This window comes from Empidonax traillii, unplaced genomic scaffold (assembly GCF_003031625.1).
Source record: "Empidonax traillii isolate 1590-97213 ecotype Southwest subspecies unplaced genomic scaffold, ASM303162v1 scaffold1195:size221945, whole genome shotgun sequence".
NCBI classification, from domain to species: domain Eukaryota; kingdom Metazoa; phylum Chordata; class Aves; order Passeriformes; family Tyrannidae; genus Empidonax; species Empidonax traillii.
In genome coordinates, this window is record NW_020956388.1 from 89766 (window position 1) to 112056 (window position 22291).

Genomic DNA, 22291 nt, shown 5'->3' on the forward strand with positions numbered 1-22291 from the left:
AAAAAAAAAAAAAAAAAAAAAAAAAAAAAAAAAAAAAAAAAAAAAAAAAAAAAAAAAAAAAAAAAAAAAAAAAAAAAAAAAAAAAAAAAAAAAAAAAAAAAAAAAAAAAAAAAAAAGACAAAAAAGCTACAATCTTGCAACTATTTGGTGAAAAGTGACTAGAATCAAAATAAAGCTGTTCAGGCAGTATTTGCAGCCCTTTTGAATTTAATTCTTTACAGCATTCATTCACAGCATCAGACACTAGATTAAGACCTCAAAATTTATCTCCAGATAAACCTCTAGATTTTTAACATCACTTCAATAAAATAAAAATAAAACCCAACACAGCATAGAGACCAAGGTGGTCTAAGAGTTCAACTAAATTATAGTCCATTAACATCATTTTACCACAACCAATACCCAGCCCTTCAAAAATGTTTGAAGAAGGGAAAGCATCCTGAACCATCACAACCACTCATTCTGAAGCACTCCTACTACACTGGTAGCCTAAATGTTGAGTGATTATGCTTCCCTAGAAAAGGTGAATGCATTACCCTATACAAGGAGAAAAAAAAGAAGAGGAAAAAAAAAAGGAAAAAAAAAAGAAAAAAAAAAAAGCAAGCCAAAAAAAACCCCCAAACCAAAGAATTGCAAGTAAAAGATTAATTAGTACAGAACGGGCCATGTACTGAGCATCTTTTGTGGATATTCAATTAGCACTTTTCTCAAGCACACAGGGCACTAGGGGCATGGATGCTTCAGAAGGCCTAGGATAGGTTTTCTTATTACACATAAACTTGCAAGTCAGAAAGAGCAGCAATTAACATTAAATGTTTTAATTCAGTAAAAAAACTTGCCTGAATACAGGAACTGCATTTTATTTCTGAACTGCAGATTTTACTTCTGTCTCAAAGTATCATATCCTGACAGAACTGGCACATAGACTGGTAAACATCCTGACAAAGACATCTCCTTGGTGGGAGCCCTGAGACATCCCTGATAAGCTCTGCTGAAACCTTCTTGATAGGGAGTAGTTGGCAGGACAAAGAAACCTCTATAGGTGTAAGACAGAAACCTTGGTGGGTGCAGGACAAGGAAACAGTGATAAGGAACTGGCCTTTCAGGAAAACAGGAGGCAGCAACAATTATTCTGGGAACCATTCTACACTCTGTTACACCAAAAGTGACAGAAAGTAAACTGCTACCTACCTGAAATGACCTTCTCTGCACAAGATCTCCTGGACAGTCTGGCCCCTGGCTGGGGAGACCTGGCTCATTCTGGATTTCATGGCATGGGTCAGGTTTGAAGTGAGGCTCTTCTGTTACTGATTTGCCCCACTGCTGGGAATGGTTTGCTGAATGTCACGGTGGTAGCACCCCACATAGTATATTTATGGTGCACACAGGTGAAGTTTCATAAGTATACACTTGTTTCACTAGTTGGAATTCTGAAATAAGTTTTAATATATATATTTCCTTTTCTAGTGGCAATGTTGTACTGGCTTGTAGTGTGTGTGTGTGTGTGTGTGTGTGTGTGTGTTTGTGTGTATATACTAGTGTCTGTATATCTTTACTAATAGTAGATTTGTAGTAATTTGTAACGATTACTACAAACTCAGATCAAAAACCCGGATCCCCATGTCTTTGTCTATTACAGAATTTCGAGACCCCTATAATCCCATTCTTTACACACCTGTGGGTCAGGTAACTCTCAAAAGCTGTGCCACTACAGGAATGAGAAACTTTCCACAAAAAATTTGGCATCTGTTTATCTCTTGATAGGGCCAATATTTGATGCTTATATTGACCTATCAATGTCCTCTCCTGAAAACATTGTCAGCCGGCCTGGACTAAAGCACTTAGCTTCCACTGGATGTGGGGCAGGAGTGAGGGGAGAGAATCTTCTGTTCACTCACAAGCCTTTAGCAGATATTTTACTACCATTTTGAAAACTTGTAGCAACATAGCCCTACAATAAGTGCAATTATCATAATTTGCCTCAAGATAGACTGTGAGACACCCTGAAGTTAAAAATACGCAAGTTGTTAAAGACAAAAATTGTTCAATTATTATGAAAATTAGCTAAGTGAATAAATACATCTTCTTAACAAGCAGGATACCTAAACAGATATAGACATTACTGTAAAGACTGAAAAAGTATTTGTGTGAAGATGTTTATAAAATATGCCACTCTTTTATTACTCAATATTAAACCAGACATGGCATAATAATTACTTTTACTGCTGACTGTTTGAACTTTTGAGCTTTTACTCTAAGCTGACTGTATTTCAAATAATCCTGCCTGTAAGAACTTCTGCCTTCAGAAGTGAAAATAAATGTTGCTTCTGTGTACATTACTTTACTTATCCTCTCAAATCTTTTCATTAGCTTATGGTCTTGTCTCCATAAAGGAGGTGAGCAACTTTCCAGGAGCTTCTGTACTCCTTCCATCTCCAACACAATGATGGCTCTCTCCCTCAGGCAAGTTCCCTGTCTTGTATCCTCCCCTTTAAAATACTCTTTATCCATATTACCTTTTAAGCCTAGAACATTGTGGTATATTTTATTTTTCCTTTATTTTCTCTTCTTTGAGGCTTTCCTCAGAGTGTCTGTTTTCTAAGGCGCTTCCTACTTCCCTCAGCATCCCAAGCTGCTTCTCTTTCCAAGTTTGTGCTGTATGCACTGGGAAGGCTTTTATCTGTCTAACAACATAGTCCTTTGTGAAGACTTCTGCCATACACACATGCTGAGTGTTTTGGTAGTGTGCTTGACACTGCAGTACCTCACCTATTAAACTCAGTATGGAATAAGGATTTGCAGGACCCAGCCCAAGGACTGCTTATTGGATTTAGGGCAATGACTGACACGTGTTCCGTTTTTTCTGTGCGTTCATTACTGCCTCTGATGCAGGGTGTGAGTGGAAGCCACATTATGAAATCAAAGGTAAGAGAGCATAGGTAAATGAAAACTTCTACTCCCTGAACCACACTGAATGCTTCACCCATTTTTGTAAAAAATGTTATTTTCTAACAGAGTTGCTCTCCTAGGCTTGATGCTGTTACGTCGGTAAGGCAGGTAACTTGCCAGAAGATCTCTGATCACATTTACTGCATCAGCCTGCTTCAGCCAAGATGTTAGCCTGCACTTTTCTCACTGGTGCCTCCGCTTTTCTTCGGGGAAACATATTTCCTAATTTCAGATGGATTCAGAACATTGCTTCCATCATTTTTGTCACTGGCTAGAGGATTAGCTTTCACTCCATCTCCTTCCACACTTACAACCTTAAAAGAGTATCTCCTTACCAAGCCAGAGCATGCCTTCTGTATTTCAGGGATACAAATGTGATACAAACCCCCAAACTAATCATGCTGCATGTATTTAAACCCACAACAGAAAAACAGCATCTCCAGTACCAGTTAAAAAGAGATACATGAGAAAGAGGAACACTCCCCACTAGAAAAAAACAAAGACTTCTGCATTATTTTATGAAGGATAGAACGTAAACTAAAATTCCCTGCTGTCTATCCCAGAATTTCTATTACTCAGTCAGTCAGCTTAACATTTGGAAGCTTTCTTCTCCCTTAGAAGTAATGCAAGAATAAGCGACTGCACATCCCATCATAGTTCATGCCAGCCCTATGGGACACCACTACAAAGTAAATCCATTTAACACTGCCTGTTCTTTTCTTTTATTTCCCCAAACACGTGGGGAAAAAATTATCCACTTGCCAATGGAGGGACAGTATATGAGTAATTTCTTGGAAAAGTGGTTACAGAAATAATGATGGTTACTCTAAGACAACAGTTTTTTGTACTCTAAGAAGAATTTAGTTGGATGAACTGCCATTATGTTATGTTTCAGGTGCATTAAAAAAGTCTTTTACATGCATGCAAACAATCTTTTTTTTCCCCAAAGCACACAAATATAGAAACGCTTCTGTACCACAAAACTATCTGCAGAGTTGAGCAAAGGCAGGTGGGAGTGTGGGGAGAGGTAGAGAAGAAACAATTTATACAACGCTGATTCAGGAAAAGAGGAATTTGCATCTTGTCCAAAGACACTGTAAGTTGAGGAAAAGACCTCAATTAACTTTAACAAAAGCTTTTTAGCTTGTACAGCTATGTCTAGAAGAAGGGGGGCGAGTTGCTGCATGATAAATGGTGGTCCAAGAGTATAGAAAGCAAGTTTTGCACCACAGAGAGATATTTTCATGGTTGTAAAAAACATGTTTGTACCAACACCTGTCTGAGGCCACAGTCTTTTTTCAGCTATATAAAGCTATTTCTCTAGCTGTTTCTGTACTCATGTGAATTGAATACAACTTCTTTCAATGCTGATAACATGTCAAAGACTTTTAAAGTTAATGAAAGTCTTGCTGCTAAAAAATGTAATTTCTACAATTACTTCCAAGTATTAATAATAATTGCTTTTATGGTGATGCATATCTGACATGTTTTCAAAGGTAAACTTGAATTAGTTTTACAAAAATAGAGATAATATGGAAAAGAGATTTTTTTATAATCTAAGACTAAGAAGTATTTTTGTATGTTTTCTAAGAGTTTCAAAAGAAAAGGAATTTTCAACAAAATATTAAGGACTTAATCTAATTAACTTTTTTTTCTTTATTTTGAAAATAATTGAGTGCTTTGTACATTTTGATGTGTGAAGATTGTTCCCAAACTTGGCAATCATAAATTTTATTTTAAAATTATTTTCCTACATTCTTATTCGTCAGCAGTCAGCTTTGGCCACAAATTACAGACAATATTGTTTAAGTTGTATGCATGAAGAAACAGCAATTTTTAAAACAACTATACATAATACTTCTTTTAATGTTGGCCTTGTCAAATGAAAAAAAAAATCTTATTAATTATCTGCAATCCAATATTGCCACATGGACAATCACAAGATGAAGCTGTTGACAAGCAAGAATTGATTCTTGATTATCATCATTCTTTTTCTTGCATATGACTTGCAAAAAAAAACCAAATGCATATTAAATCCAGTCAGAACAGTAATTCACTCACAGAAAGCTAGTCTATTTTAATAATGCTGATGGGAAGTGTGTGTAAAATTAATTCCGAACGGCCAGGTTTTCCTAAAAATGAGCTTTTTTTAAATGGGTAGTTTTCTCTAAATTAATAATTTATAAAATGTTGAGTAATTTTTATGACAAAGTGAAACAGAAAAATAATAGTCTAATATCTTCTAACTTCTGATGCTTTACCTGATCTTGTATGCTTCCTGAAACCAATAATACAGCTACAATCCTTAATCAGAGACATCAAAATGTGATTCTTAACCGTTTTTACTCCAGATGTTATCTGACACACATACACTAAAATTTATTTGCTACCAATACTGGTTGTAACACTCAAAAAATTATTCATTGTCTTGGTAAGAGCTTCCTTAAGGTGTTATTTTACCAAACCAGATGTGAGATAAAAACAAATGTTCAATTTTGCCTTCCAGCTGCAAGTAAATTCCCACTGAGTCACTTTTTTTTTTGTTATAAAAAATGAGGCAGGTAGGTGTTAAGTACAAAGAATAGCTCAGATGAACAATTTCCTTCTGTGGAAAGTTAAATTATTTGCAATTCAGCAAATTTATTATGTCTGTAATAAAGGCAAGGCTATTTAAGCTGACTGGGAAATCCTGTATAGGGAACATAATTTCCTTCCACTAATGCTTTAAAGCCATACGAAATATACATGCCAAATTCATTTATTATAAATTATGACTTGTTTCAACCTGACAATTCTTCTAAACTGTCATTTAGGCAGTATCTGCCTTTACTCCCAGCAATCTCCCAAAAACGTGCTGTGCAATGGCCTACATGCAATAACTTTTCATCCTAAACATATATTGAAATTCAATGTGTTTCACTTCTTTGGTACAAACTAAGCTGAAAATTTTATTTACATATGCAGCTCTACTTTCATTGTACATCTGGAGAGAAGATGACACCTACTTCTCATGCTATCACAATACAAGGCTTAGACTTGCCCCTCTCCTTCCCAAAAAAAAAAGGTTTGTCTTTAATGCACTGTGCCAATGTGATCCATTAAAGCACAACTTTTTCAGCTTTACCCACCTAGGCTAATATCATCTGAAAAAGAAAGGTATGTGGAGGTTGGGCAAATTGATTCAATATCAGATTAATTTATCCAAGGGATAGATTTAATGCTGCTCATGCAAAAAGTAGTTGTGTGCGTCAGTACTGAGTTTATTTTAGTCCACATTTCCTGAAATGACATGAAAAAAAAATCTTCTAGGAGTCTATGGACCACTTACATAGCACTTACATAGGACAGAATAGGCAAGCAATTAGAGGGCTACACTTTCAGAAATCAGACTAATTTTGATAGAACAGATGGAAAAAAAAATTAGAAAACTGGAAATAAGATTCTTTCCTCCTCCTAAATAACGCATTTTTGTCTTTTTATTACAATAAGCAAAAAGTAAGAATCATGATGATAAAAAAAATTCCCCTTCTTATCCCCAAGAATAATGTGTTTCACCAGTTGGATGGAAACCAGAACTGTTTCCAATTTTCATTAAGACCTGAACAAAGAAGATCGATGTTTGCTGAGCTTTATAAATCAAAACAACTACACTCAAGCATTGTATTTAGTTTCACAGAAAAGAATAGAAATTGCAAGTTGAAGAAAGAGGTTAAAATAAAAGAGACTGGAGGTGAAGCTGCATTGAAGATACACTAAACTGGGAACCATAAAAGCATTTTTTGACTCTTGAAACACATTCAATCACTGTTTCTCAGTTACACCCCTTAGGCCTATGCTGCCATCAAACTAGGTGTAGACCCTCTTTAACTTTCTGTTAGTGCTAAACAGACACATCATCTTAAGCAGAAACAGCAGAGAAATGAAGACAGGTAAATACAGCACAAGAGAAATAGAATATAGGAAAAGTGTAAACATAATAAAATGAAACGTAAAAAAAAAAAAAAAAAAAGCCTGCACATTTGGTTCCTTAAATCTCCCATCCGAGCTATACAAAAGAAACAGGCTATTATAAAATCACAAGAAAACCTATTTAGACAGAAGTGTTCCCATTCTGTTTGTACACAAGCATGTCCTTGGGTCAGCATGAAACATTTATGAAATACAACCATACTAAACAATAAGCCTATTCTGAGTCTTGTGAAGCATATATTCTCCTCATGGGGCTTAACATGCCTGCTGGTGCAACCATACATATAAGTAAGTGTTAGTACTCAGTAAATATCAAGTGTCAATTCTACTTAGAATTATGCTTTATAAGTAAATCAATCAAAAGTAGTTTCAAACTTGACAGCACATAATTATATTTATTTTACAATGGAAGCATCTGATGCTAAATCTTTGCTACAGAAGATTCTCATCTTTGAACTCCAGAAATCTATGTGTTTAACTAGTCTCTTTTATTTCCATTATCCCTTAGTGCAAAGCCTTTGGAGACTACACCGCAATTTGTTCCTAATGAGTGGACCGCAGCTCTGGAGCTAGGACCCTGTTAAACCACTGTAAATATTTACTGCAGTTGTACTGCAAGTTTTGGCTGGGACAGAGTTAAATTTCTTCATAGTGGCTTGTATGGTGCTGTGTTTTGGAACTGTGACCAAAACAGTGCTGATAAGACACAGAGGGATGTTTTAGCTATTGCTGAGCAGTGCTTGCACAACATCAAGGCTGTTTCTGCTCCTCACACCACCCCATGAGTGAGTGGCCTGGGGGTGCTCAAGTACTCGGGAGAGAACACATTTGGAACAGCTATCCCTGACCATATGACATTGTACTGAGCAACAAAACCTGAGGGGAAGAAAGAGGAAAGGAGGACATTAAGTATTGTGGCATTTGTCTTTCCAAGTCACCCTTACGCGTGATGAAGCCCTGTTTTCCTGGGGGTGGCTGAACACCTGCCTGCCTGCCCATGGGAAGCAGTGAATGAATTCCTTGTTTTGCTTTGCTTGTACATGCAGCTTTTGCTTTACCTATTAAACTGTGTTTATCTCAACCCACAAGTTTTATCACTTTTACCCGCATCCCACTGGTATGAGTGAGCAAGCAGCTGGGAGTGACTGGGGTTACACCACGACACCAGTTCTACCAGGCTGCAACCAGTCAGCATGACTTGTCACAGCAATTTTTAGTATTTACGACATAGGCTCTAGGTCGCAAAGTTTTTAAACTTTGAGATTTCTATGAGAATACATCAGAAGAAAGCATGAGGATTCTACTCAGAATTCTACAGAAAATATACTGAAATGGTTTATGCCTTAAAGGCCTCAGAAACTTGAGTGTTAACAAAGTGCAACAGGTGAGACCAGTGAATTGGAGGACATCCACTAAGTACTGACATCCAAGCAACCATGTGTCAGATGGCTCTCTGTCAACAAAACAGGAACAGAATTTAAGGATGACTCTTTAAAGAATCTAGGTGCAGCTTTGTGATTTTTGATGTAGAGAGAAAGACAGGAGAAAGCGCTTCTTTTGAAGCTAACCAAATGGAAAAGTTGAGTCCTGTTTTGTTTTACAGCATTCCTGCAGCCACACAAGTAGCTGATGTAACTTTCAACATTTTTTGAAGTTCACCAATACTTGCCAGTATCTCTGAGCTGTGGGTGCTTACAGTGTGTGGGCCCTGATTCTCTGAAGCCCAAACACTGAGGTGCCAGCAAGATGTCCTAAATAAGTATCACAGAGGGAAGTATTTGAACGGATGGCTCTGCTCAGCATTGTATTTTCTATGTCAGACAGTGAATTGAGAGTTACTCTGGCATACCCTAGAATTCAAAATAATCTAATTTTTCTACTCATGTTATTAGCATTAGTCTAGGTCTTCTGAAGAACAGCTGATATTTGAATTCCCACTCTGCTCAACTATGTTGACTTCCGAATTAAAAACTGCAAGGAGTTCTCTTTATCACATGATGACAAAAGCTGTATGGAACGTATTCAGTATTATATTCCAGCAAATCAGAATATCGGTATGTGCTACATAGCTAACAACAAAGACAAAGACAGAGTCTGATTTATCAAGGAGGACACAGAATTCCTTGAGAGATGACCAGTAGAGAAATGTGGACAGAAAAGAACTAATATGGATGGTGGCTGAAAATGCTTCAGATGGTTAGTTAGTTATAGAGATAGATGGTTGGCCCTGTTCTCAGAAGAAAGAACAACTGGCCTATAAAATGATAATAAAACAGCATTTTAAAAGGTTGAAATGATAGCAGTGTAAAATTTGAATTATTCAGAGAAATAGAGTCTAAATTGCATCTATTTGAAGTAATAAGATCAGCGAGCACACTGCGCTAGACTATCTGAAATGTGACTAAATTCAATGTATACATAAAATTGCAAGGGAATAGAAAGAAAACTACAGAATACGTGTGTTTTAAAGCAGAGAAGAATCTCAGCAATGCAAATTTTATTAAATGAGAAGTCAGGAAGAAGACACATACTGTCAAAGCTGGGTACTGTTTGAACCACGTGGAAGTAAACAGAATAAGGTCGAAAGTAAGAATAAATGAAAAGAGAGGAATTGAGAATGATTAACTGAACATACAAGATAGTATTGACACTGACTACAGGAGATAGAAAGTAAATAATACATCGGTGCAACGCCACAGCTCTGTGACATTTGCCTGGAAAGGCAGATTGACACAAGGACTGAGAGAATACCTTACTGGAATGTATGAATATCAGTGAAGAAGGCTGAGTGAAAGATATACAAACAGTAATTAAATTAGAATCTTAGCATGGATGAGGAGATATAAAAGCAGGCAGTGAAATAAAAATAGCACAGAAAATAAAGATGAATTGCAGGCAAGTCTTCAAAAAAAAAAAAGGGTATGAGCAGCATGATGAAGAGACAATAGGACCATTAAGGGACAAAAGTGACATCATGGTGACAGATGAAATCAAGTTGCTGAGAGATTGAAGTCTCTGCCAATTTTTTAAATAGTGAAAGCTGAAGGTGATCCCCTGAGAGAGATACCTTTCTGATGGAGAAGTGCTTTACTTACTATTTTCATTACCACAAGGTAAAAGAACACTTGATAACGGGGCATGACTTCAGGCATGGACTAAATATTTAATATCCTGGAATCAATTAAATAGTTCATTGTGCTGGTAACCAAGACCTGAAAGATGCACTGAAACAACAAGAAGGTCACAGGCCCAGAAATTAATGAGGAAAACAGGCAGACTTTTGGAGGGTGGATTTATCATACAATACTGAACAAATTCCAGGAGATATCCAGTACAGTGCAGATATCCAGTACAGTGCAGATATCCCCATAGGTAAGAAAAAACCCCAACAAGATGAAGAAATGGTTCTGTGTTCACCTGTGAGGACACATTATTAAGAAAAGGCGATTATATACAACATGCAGTGAAGTAAGGGCCAGGTACTCCATAAAAAGAGGATTGCACCTGTCAGACTTCCTCCAAGCATGCTATTGAGCTGGAAAGCAAAAATGTGAAGTAATGGATATGATTCGTCTGAAGTGAAAAACAGTCTTATAGTGTAAGACTCATGCCTGCAGTGAGGTTTGATTGCTCGTGTCAGAGTGCCACAGCTAAAAAGAATTATTAAAATGAATTAAAGACTACTTACAGACAAAAGAAAAGGTCTTACCAAAAAGTAATTATTAAAAATGGAGGAAGATAAAAGGTGAACTTACCTGCGTCACAAAGTTAAGTATTGGCTCGGGCTATTTTTCTTTACATATGAGTATCCAGCACAATGAATATTTTCCAAGTACAATGGAACAAAGGAAATACTTTCAAGACGGGGCTGAAGTATCCTCATTGGTAAGGCATGGTTAAAAGGTGAACTGAAAGTCTCAACTGTCATAATATGCAGATGATAGGTCTCACAAGAAAGGGTGCAGTAAAGTGAAAATTATAACTACTATAAGAAAAGAGTGTCGCAGTGTGCCCCCCTCATCTCACTCTGCTTAAGCAAGTGGTGACGATAGTCACATCTGGGTTAAGTTGAGGGCTATAAGCCTTGCTTAACAGCTAGAGCTAGTTAACTATGTGCCAACCAAAATATGACTGGTATGCAAATACAACTATAAACCAATGATCTTCCTCCATAAATAGTGGACAGCCCACAGCTCACTGAACCTTCCTGCATGACAGCTGGACACCAGAATCTCCCCTTGAGAAGGGATGCCTCTCAAGGTTAGTCCTTGAGGGTGAGAGAATCCTTATTGTGCTGGATACTTGGTAAGTGAATTGGGAATAAGTTCACTGAAACTCTGAAATCTTAGCTAAGTGATATAAAAGATTGATTGTGCACATTCAATCCTCTGGGCATAAACCACTGACCAAGTCTGAATCCAGCCACCCCTAAACTCTCCTCAGAAAAAAATTAAGAATGCAAGGGGGTCCTTTCTGAACCTCATGAGTCAATGGGAGTGTCTCCTTGACAGTTTTGTCTGGCCCTGTCCTTCATGAAGTAAATAATAAGGGTACTTTGCTATCTAATCTTGTTAAACCAGGCACATTTACTATCAAACTTTGTTAAATCACTGGTTTATATCAATAAACTTGTTGCCAATTCTCTCTTAAGAGTGAAACGTGTCACTATATCCATGATAAAGTGACTTATGTAGAAACAACCTCTTCAAAAGAAAAGATAAATGGTACTGCCAATTAGATTATCTTATTTCTCTAGTCACAAAACAGCAAACAACCATATACACATACCCCTACAACTTTCACACTCTAATAATTATTTGCAACCCATACAAGTATTACAGAGAATGTGGTCCTTCCTATGGAATTCTTATGGAATGGTTAACTGAAATATTGTGCTGAGTGTGGCTTGTTTTAACATATTCAGACACCTTTAAATTAATTAGAAAAAGTATTATTAGTTACCTAGCCACTATTTTCCTTAATCACAATTTGAGCTGCTCCCATCCCACTGATCCAGATTACAGTTACAAACATGGCAATTAAACACAGCTGTGTTCATATCTTAGAGACATGCACAGCCAAGGGATATTGAGACTCTCCAAACTATTATTTAATCTTGTCCAAAAGTTGTAAATCACATTGTAATTCAACTTCATTTCAACCACAGAAAAATTTTCAGGGTTTACAGACAGGAGAAAAAAAGAAAGAAAAAAAAAGTGTAAAGTAACAAAAGAGAAAACCATGAGAAAACGTCTGCTGCAGAAGGTTCTTGGTTTCCACTTATTACCCTGCAAAGTTCTGTGAAGAATTTAAGGAAAGACTGACTAAACCGTTTGCAACTAACCTTTGCTGATTGCTGTAAGAAAGTAAGATCAGTTCTAGGAACAGAGTAAATCTTAAGATAATACAATAAAAGAACTGATCTTGCCCTGACAGCTGAGAGGCCCACAGAACAAATAAGCTCCTTTTTTTATTGCTGTATTACTGCACTGAATTTATCCAAAGCACCTCTGAGAGGGGTGGATTTCACAGGCAAACTGGCAAGAGTAGTAGGCATAGTTTTTCTTCATTATCATGTACAGCCAGTTGTAATTTTTGTAACAGAGAAGTTAGCAGTAAGAAAGTTAACTGCAGCTTCATACCAATAAAACGTTTTTAGGAAAATATATTGATTAAATAAAATTTTCATCAGAAAAAGTAAAAATAAACTTCCTTCTGCTAATATAATTTTTTTCTGACTAATTCTGATAATTTAAACCATCATTTAGATGTCTTTACAGCAATCAAAAAAGATTATTTAGGTATAACACTATGATGATTTAAACATTTTTGCTTTATATTAAAAGTGCTCAGAAGATTTATTCAGTAGAAAACTTAATCTTATTCTTGTAGTTGGAATGGAAAGTAAAGTTTTCTGCATTTGATATTCCAAGCATATAAAAAGCACCACTTCTTCCTTGCAAAGAATGCAAATGGCCAATAAATAAGTGCAGGAAAAGTAAAAAGTCTAGGCAACAGGACTGAGTGCAAATAAATAAAAAGTTATTAACTGAAGTCAGGTATCAGTGAGGAAGAAATAAAGGGGAAAGTAAAAAAGAAAGGGCAGGGTAAGATCGGTCAAATGTGAGGTGAGAGAAAAGCAAGCTAAAAAATGGATATAGCCAGCAACAACAAAAAACCTTCCTACCTTCATCACTCATTAAAAATCTGAAGCCTAGTCATTTATCAGAAATTGTGTGCATCTGCTTTCTGTGATATAGAGGTAACCACTTTCATTCCTCTTAATTTACGTTAGCTAAGTAAGAGAAGAATTTTAAATGTTGGGTTATGGAATGAGATTACCTTCCTGAAATCTCAGTGCAGAACCATAAAAGTATAGTACATAACTCTGCATTTATGAATAGAAAGTTATACTTCATTTATCTGGATTATCATCTCTCCACCTTTATTTTAAAACCTGTATGTGAAGTTTGACATATTTTTTGTCTCACAATACCAGTGAACACAAGTGTGCTGATTTTAAATAGATAAATAGGTAAAAGTGGCCTGATTTGACATTTTTCTGCAAATCCTAGTAGCACTTTTACATTAAGTAGATAATTTTGGTATGAGCCAGATTTCTGTTTGAGCTGTGTTCCTTTATAAGGTCAAAAGAAGTTGACCCTCCCATAAGTGTAGACTACTTCTCATTTAGCAAATAATAAGCATTCTGCACCTGGGCTGTTAAGCTGGGTATTAGATAACAGAGACCTAACTTCGGGCTGTAAATCACAATATCCAAGCTACTTGAGCCAACACAGATTGGTTAGTATTGATGCTGCTGTATGTGGGCCAAAAATCTTGCTTTCAAAACCAGGTGAGACTGAAAAAGGATATTAACCCCAAATTTCTGTGAATGTTACTAAAGACCATCAATTCAGCTAAATCTGATCTTTTCTAAAAATGTCATTCATGCCTGTGAGCTTTGACTAAATACACTCAAGATGTCTAGAACTGAACTTTAAATCTGTGTCCAGTACATTCATCAGCAAACCTCTCCCTGCATTACTGGTTTTCCTGAATCCATTGTGACACCAAATCATCCAAGGTGCCTTCTCATGACATAATGCTGGAAAACATTTAACATTCAGAGTGACATGAACGCTAAAATACTGCTACTGAAAATACACAGTATGACAAACAAGTCAGGAACACACTAGTGTTTTCTAATTTCACTGACCCATTATTTCCCCTTTCTGACCATGTTACCTGAAAAGAAGAATTCTGTTTTATCAAGAGTATCATTGGCTTGAGAGCACGTAAAGCTACTTTAATGGCTGACATTCCTTTTAAGAGAAAAACAGCTTGTGTCTATGGTGTTCATCATTCCATGTCTGCACAAGGCCGGGGAGAAGCATCATTTTACAGATTATCACCCTGTTAGCACAAGGAAGGAGAAAGTATAATGTAACATAGATTATAAAACATAATTAAAGCTTGCACAGAAGAAACATCATTAAAATTATGTCAGCCTGCTATAAAAAAAAAAAAGGTAGATTAATTATAATGGGGCAGAGGGATGAGAAGAAAGTGGCAAGTAACAAACTTATCTCTAGATGCTCTGATTAATTTCACCAATAAAGCTGTCAGTACACCATGGCACATATAAATTCCATAAATACAATTTGGATGACTTTGCAATGACGGTAGTCATGAATAATGTGAACACTAAGTATCCTAGGATTGCATATGAAGATGAAAGCCTAAGGTCACAAGTTACGATCGCAGAGAAAGTACTGAATATGGAACTTGCATAAACGCTAGGATCAATTATGAGCCACTGGTGGGGAGATGAATATGACAGAAGAATCCCTGCGATGGCTAAAAATACATTTTCTGGCATAAAAGGTGCTTATGCAGACCATCATTATATATGTGTGTGTGTATATATATATATATAATGCATACATATTAAATTATAGTACGCATTATATTACATATAATCTATTCCTGTATTCCACTGGAATCTTTGGAGGAGAGCATTACAAATGTACACAAGATAGATGAACGCGCACAGCCAAGCTTCCTTTCTTCCAGGAAGGAAAGATCCAACATGAAGGAATAATTTATTTTGAACTAGCTATGAAAAATACTGCACAATTTTACAACTATCAAATAACTGTAATAAGCAAAAGAAACACTAAGGTTTAGAGAAAATGAAGCATTGTCTAAAAACTTACAGTATTTCTGAGAGGAAACATTTCAAATATTTATTTTAAACATGGTACCACAGAATCTGTCAAAACCTTGTCACTCTTCACTTTGATTTCACTTTTTCTACCTAGTTAAACTTATGTTAGGAACTCTTAACTTCTCCCATTCTCCATCAGAATTTCAAAACACACAACAAATTTAGTCATAGACTGGTGAAATCAGACATACGTACCACAGATAATTTTGAACACTGTATAAAATATTTATTCTTATTTATCTGAGAAACTGAAGTCATGAGGGTCTCTATCAGAAGCAACACTCATCCTTCAACCTTGGAGAAAGGGAAAAAAGTGGTTTAAATCTAAAACCAAATCAAACAACCCTACATATCAATTCAGGAAAAGATAACTTTCAGACATTTCTTTTGATCAGCACAAAGTATTTGTTTGGAGAATAGTATCAAGTATTTCCAGCTCAAGACAAAACAGATTTGAATCTTTATATTAAAAAGAATGAAGGTGAAGTCCCATATCTGAGCTAGGGTCATAACCCAGGGCTACACAATATTCTTAGATAAACCCATCATTTTTCCACTGGTATTTCTTCATGAAAAGCCTGAAAATATACTGAAACAGGAACTAAAATACAGGCATTACTTTTCCAAGTGTTCACAGCCACCTATATACCCTGTTTTTCCTTCCTCTACTACAAAAAAAGACCCCAATGTGTTTGAAACAAAACACAGAAAAGACTCAACAGGAAAGCCTGAAAGTAAGTCACCCCATAACACGATAACCCTATGTTTAGGATGGGAGATTGAAACTGGGACTACAGGAAAGTTAAAAAGAGTTCACTTCAGGCGACAAAGGCAACTGAGAAGGCATTGAAACAATTTCTGAAGTAACTGTAAAGACGTTTTTGAAACATAAAAAGGCATATCACTGCAGAAATGTATTGGACAAAGCAACAAGAGCACACACAAAACACATACACAGAAATATGAGAATTTAAATAAATTTTCAGAGAAAGGAAAAATACAGCAAAGTGAAAAAATCTTATTATCCTTATTTTGTAAAGGAGTGAACAATGTAGTCCTAAAACAAGTTCTAAAGCACCAATGTCTACAATACAAACGTTTATCTCAAATTAAAATGTTATTTAGCAAACTTTCTTCTAGAAACAGCTTAAATGAAACTTGAGAGTGGACTCTTCTGGTCACAATTTCCTACTCTCAAAAACTGAAAATGATCTTCAAAAAATATGTTATTTATTTATTTTTAATGAGGAATATGAAAGTGCTAACGTATGCTCCTTTAAAAGAGTTCAGTCACTTAGGGATTTGCAGTAAGGGAATTAAAATTCTCCCCTCTGGGGTAATACTCAAGATAATACAATCACTGATAACATAATATAATACTTTGTATAGTATAATCACTAGATAATAATCTCTGCCAGAACAGCCTGCCATGTAGTTTTATACTGAATTAAAAAAAAACCAAAACAAGCAACAACCAAAAAATAAAATAAAATAAGGCTGAACTCTTTACCAGTTTTTAGACGATGTATTCCAGTTCTCCTTGCAAGAGCAGCCCTTCATATTGTATTATACGTACTTTTACAATGCTCTCCTCACAGCAGTATCCATCCATATTTACACTCTGTCTCAGCAACACCTGCTCTTCTGGAAAAAATAGAAGTCATCCCTCTATTCTCTACAGTGCTTCACAAGAGTTAGGTTTCAAGCACTTTAGTCAGGGACAGAAGAGAAGCTCTTAGTACTTGAAGATTGATGCAACTGCTGATAAAAGCTGCAAACAGCATAGCCAGCTGAAGTTCAGTCCCGGGGTATCAGTGCAGGGATGCAGCCATGTGAAGTTCCTCTGCTTCAACAGAAAGAAATCGCAATACTTTATCTTCTGACAGCAGCTTTTTTTTTCTTGCAGCTCTTATGTGGTCTTCATGGCACTGAGATTTGAGTGGCTAACATATGCTGCACAAATGTGCCTGTCAAAGGATAAATTCTGGCTCAAGAATGAATGTATTTTTTCTCAAATTTAAAAAAAAAAAAAGGAAGAGTTGAGCAGAAGAAACAGCATCCTTTTAAGGAGCTGTGAACTGAGAACGAATGGTTGTCCCACTCCACGTCTAAAGAAAGAAGAGCTCTACCAAGCAGAGAAGTGAACTTCTCTAAAGTACCTGTATTTCTGAAATTAAATCAGGCATGTTAGCAATGCCACGCACAGATGTCCCTCCAAAGGACAATGCATCATCCATCAAGGGCTTCTCAGTACCCTCCTGTTCATCACTTGAGATAAGAGCTTTGGCCATATCAGATGGAACTGCGTGCTGCACAACTGCATACACACTGCTTGAAGTCTTCTGAAAGAGCTAATTGAAACAGTTCAAAGCAAGTCTGTGTTGGGCTTGTATGCAGCCTTCTAATGGCATCATGAAACTAAAATGTTAGAGAAGACCATCTCCATTAAGGATACAAGTAACAATTTACATCCTTAATCCTTGCTAGTGATCACATCCTTGAGTTAAGAACATCTTACAGTCAAACAGCTAATAAATCATCGAGTTTTGCTACTATCATCTCTAACTTGACAAATAAATCTCAAAAGTTGAAGGGATTTTCTGGCAAACTTCTGCCCAACTAAAACACTTTTTCCTTGAAACTCAAGCTTCCATGATGTATGCTGAAAGTATTTTCTTCCTAATAATATTATAAACTGAACTTTCATTTTATTGTTGTGCTTGTACAGCTATGTCAATAGATTATAGAAAAAAACATGGTTGAAATCTTTCTACCTGTTTCCAGGAGTAGAATGTATCTTTACTAGATGTTCCTAGTTATGATGAAGTTTTGCAAGTCTTTTTTCTTTAGTAACTATGATGTGAACACTGCACGCAAAAATGATCAAATTCACTATAAAAAGTATGACAACCCTAATTTTGACTGTTTTCAGGTACCTTAAATAGCATTTGTCAATCAAAAATACTACACTTAATGGAAAACTGTAAAAAATATCTGAACCATAGATCAAGGAAGTTCTGAGACACACCAACATTAAATGCCAGTTTTAGAGCAGTTTACGAAGTAGATGTTTTTTGGTTTTTTGTGGGTTTTTTTGGGTTTTTTAGTTAAGCACATTCAAATCAAGTCTTGCAAAAGTTTTCCATCTTCCATTAAATGCAAAGTGCATATTAAAAATGTTGTTTGGCATACTGGTGCTTCACTTAATTTCTCTTTGTGTTTTTCTGCATTTTTCTCAATCACACAACCTTCCATTTGTCTGTCCCTGTTACTGCTTATGCTATGGCCTAACACTAACACAGTCATGCTTTTCTAATATTGTGAGTCTGACTTTTCTTCACTAGCATTAATTGCCCTAAAAAAAGAAAAAGCACTAGCTAATTGTTCCTATTACAAATCATTGGTGAGATGCATCATTTTCTCATAACGTCCCATCTTTCCTTCTTTAAGGGCAAAGAGTAAAAAATAATGCTTACTTCAAACATTTCATTTGAATTCACTATGTACTTACCACGTTATGTAGCATCAAGAACAACAGGAAGCACTAAATAAAATAAAATACCTTAAAGTTTAAATGAGTTTGTCATGTTTTTTGGTGTTTTTTGGAAGACAACAAGAAGATCACCTAAGGGGCTGGTCAGGCTGGTTTTTTGCTGGCTTTATTACCCAGCAGATGGAATGGCAAATGTGTGACATACGGAGAAAGCTATCTTATATGCCAGTTTGTTAAACAGATTGTCTTCATCATCTGACCACTGTTAGAAAGGCAATTGAAAACCACAGGCTTCTAGCTTCTCCATAATGAATGTTAAAAATGCAAATATGGAGCCATTTCTCACCCTTCAAAACGACTGTCAAAACCACACATACAGTTAAAAATTCTACGCAAGCCAAGGTGAGTCAGTATCAGCAACAATTCCCATCCCAAAATCTCTCCACGTGACCCAGTGAGAATTTAAATCATAAGAACTGGTTCTTGGTTCTCTTTTGATGGGTATTTAGTGCGAAAAGATTTCAGAAGTTTGATAGTGCATGCCTACAATAAACAGTCTCCAACTTAAAAATCAACAAAACCAACCAACCAACCAAAACCAAAAAAAAACAAATTGAGAAAATAAAAGTGCTCTCAATCTCTTGATCTGCATACAAGATCTCAGTGTTCAAAAATCAGGGAGATAATTTCTGTTGTACTTTATGTGCTGATAATATTCTAGTGTACCACACTGACACGTTTTGTGCACCAAATAGGTGTATTACTATTAGCATTCTTCCTGTTATTTATAACATAGCTATAAATTATCATATACATATATGGACCCTTTCAGTGTGTGTAGTTGGTATGAGCAGGTGGTAACTTGGTAACTGCAAATAACATGTCAGTGTACAGCTGGTTAAATATTTGATGCACTAGACAGTGGTCTGACTTTCAATGTCTTAAAATCATTAGTTTTGCAATATATATAGGTTAGAAAACAGAAGAAAGGAGTTTTGGAGCTGTCCTCCAAACTGTGTGGCAGGACAGGAAAATTAATTGTTTAAATCTGGGACTTGAGAAGCTTATGGGAAGGACAGTGAAAGTCTGTACCATATTTTTATTGTGTGATTCACATACTTTATTTCTGCTGGTTCAGCACAGGAAAAAAATCCACGTGTCAGCACTAGGAATGATTACCTTCCCCCTTTTTTGATGCATAGTTAATCTTCAATTGCTACAACTGCTACTATTGTAAATAGGATCTAAAGCAAGGTAAACTAGTAGGAGTTAGGGGTACTAACATTTCTGAAGTACTTTATGTGTGTTCGCAATGATGTTTGTGCTGTTGAATATTTATATTTGGACATCGGAAATAGAAGTCCTGATCCTGCAAATTTCATCTTTAAAGCTTCCCTCTTCCCATTAAGCCAAGCACAAGTAGACAACAAGAAGTCCTGCAAGAAGGACAAAAACGCACAGGTATGCTCAGAAAGGTACTTGGAAATATTATTGTGTAAGAGACGCAAACTTTCTTTCGAGCCTACAGTAATCTCTCTAATGCATATGTTGCTTAGCATGTGAACAGTTGTAATACATTTTAAATCAAGAGAATAACATTCTCTTTCCCTCAGGGAATCTCAAAGGTTAGAACTGCTTCAAACACTTGCAGAGAAGCTACATACAGCTCACAGTCACTTTGTTCTGAACATAATGCTGGCTTAAGTGTCAGTTAGACGTATTTTACTGAGAAATGCACCATTTCTTTCTAGCATCATTAAGCCATGAACGCAAACAATTAGGAGAATTACAACTGCTAGAATCATGCTGTCATATCATTTACATTAATACAGCCCAATGCCGTGACACAGTTTCAGGCTGTGCCCCCGGAAGGCACTCATTAATTTCTACTTCTATGCATTTACTCCACTCATGCGCCTAATCATTTTAATTATTTTTTTTATTTTAATGCCATTCCCAAACTGCTTTCTTTGGTACATGCTTTAACTGATCCTATGCCTTCAGAAAAAAAGAAACAGACTAAAGATTTTAATTTGTCAATTTAAGCCTTGAGTTTTTTACTTTAGGAAGACATTTAAACCCAAGTTATACTATTTACTACTTTTAAAGATCATTTCTTTCAGCTATTTTCTGATTCCTCACAGTACTTTGATACAATTACATTTAAATACTCCTTTAAAGAAGCGGAAGAAAAGACAAAGTGAGTCTCTCAAGGTGCTGTCAATGGGAATGGAAGCATAAGAATGAAGACTAATGAATATTTTGGAAACTTTTTTTAATGGAGATCTTGGGTTTGATTTTTTTTAAAAAAACAGAAGCATTTGCTTCCTTTGAGCTTTTCTTAGAAGACTGAAAACAAGCAGTTTCTTCTAAAAACATTATATGCCTTTGGTTTTCAGCTAATTTTTTTTTTTTTAATGAGGTGGTACAATTTTCTGCTGTGTTACGAATATGAAGATATCTTCTGCCCAGCCATGTTTAGACTTGCAATTCAACACTCCAGCTTCAGCTTCACATTCACAAAGTTTGAATTAGAGATGCCACAGTAAAATGCAGGAACACATTCAACACAAATACCACAAATGCTGAACAAATATGACATTCAATACAAATACCTTTTAAATACTGACTGCTGCTGTATTTTCACCTATTTCCACGCATAGGTGGAAACTGTTGCAAAAACAACACGAGTTTGAGAGCTCAGCAAATGTAACAGGTGAATGAAAAAGCCCACTGAACCCAACAGCAGACTGTCAGGCTTGACGCACACCATGGGAACCTCCTTGAAAATCACAATCAGAAATTGATTTCAAAGAAATACAGACATACTTCTTTTAATTTGAAACAAACAAACAAACAAAAACATTGTGTGTGCAAGTTTGGATGATCTCCAATCTGGAAAATGATGGAATCAAATGTCATTTCTTATTTTGACTTCCTAGGTAGAACTTAGCTTTTGAATGTTTCTACAGTGTGTGCAACTGTTAATAGTCCTGTATCAGACTCAAACCAGAAATCCCTAATGCGGTTACAGCATTAGGTTTATTTCCACTGAATTTATTAGGATGATTTTAAGCAAGATATTATCTGCCATAAATAAAGATATCCTACTCTAAAATATTAAACTTCATGAAAAACTACTCATTCCATTCTGTCTTAACTGCTGTACATTGATAAGCAATAAGGAGCAGTAGAGATTCCCAGGATTTGCTTCAACGGTCTAAAGGATCTCAAAGACAGGAGAAGAAACTCACAACTATCATACCAGCCTAATCTTTGATCCTAAATAAAGGGAATTTTCAAAGTAATTGACATGCCTCAAAGCTTATCTTTTTTCCCCATTTTCCACCCTTCATATGTATTCTGTTGTCCATGGATTATAAGAGTACTTAATGGATTTTGTAAACCCTTTCTAAAGGCTAGATTTTTCAAAGCAGCCTGGTGATCAGTACATCCAAATCTCAATGAAATAAATAGCTGCATCAAACTTCCATGGCGCCCTGCAAAAACCTTGTCAGAAAACTGAAACAGTATCAGAAGACACAACTTATGAACATTTTTTCTAATGCGCTTTAGTGACCTATTATAATAAATTCCTCTCAATAGCTGATAGGAGTAGAGATCACAATAACTTCAAAACACAGAAATTG

At 35.9% G+C, this 22291-nt stretch overlaps 1 protein-coding gene across 1 annotated transcript in view; it reads right to left on the reverse strand.

Moving 5' to 3' along the window:
* Positions 1-1238, reverse strand: part of LOC114069113 (serine-rich coiled-coil domain-containing protein 1-like) — a 42879-nt gene extending 41641 nt beyond the window's left edge. The window contains exon 1 of the mRNA XM_027905677.1: positions 1192-1238. The gene's annotated coding sequence lies outside the window, so the exon portion shown is untranslated. The remainder of the gene's footprint in view (positions 1-1191) is intronic.
* Positions 1239-22291: the final 21053 nt, after the last annotated feature.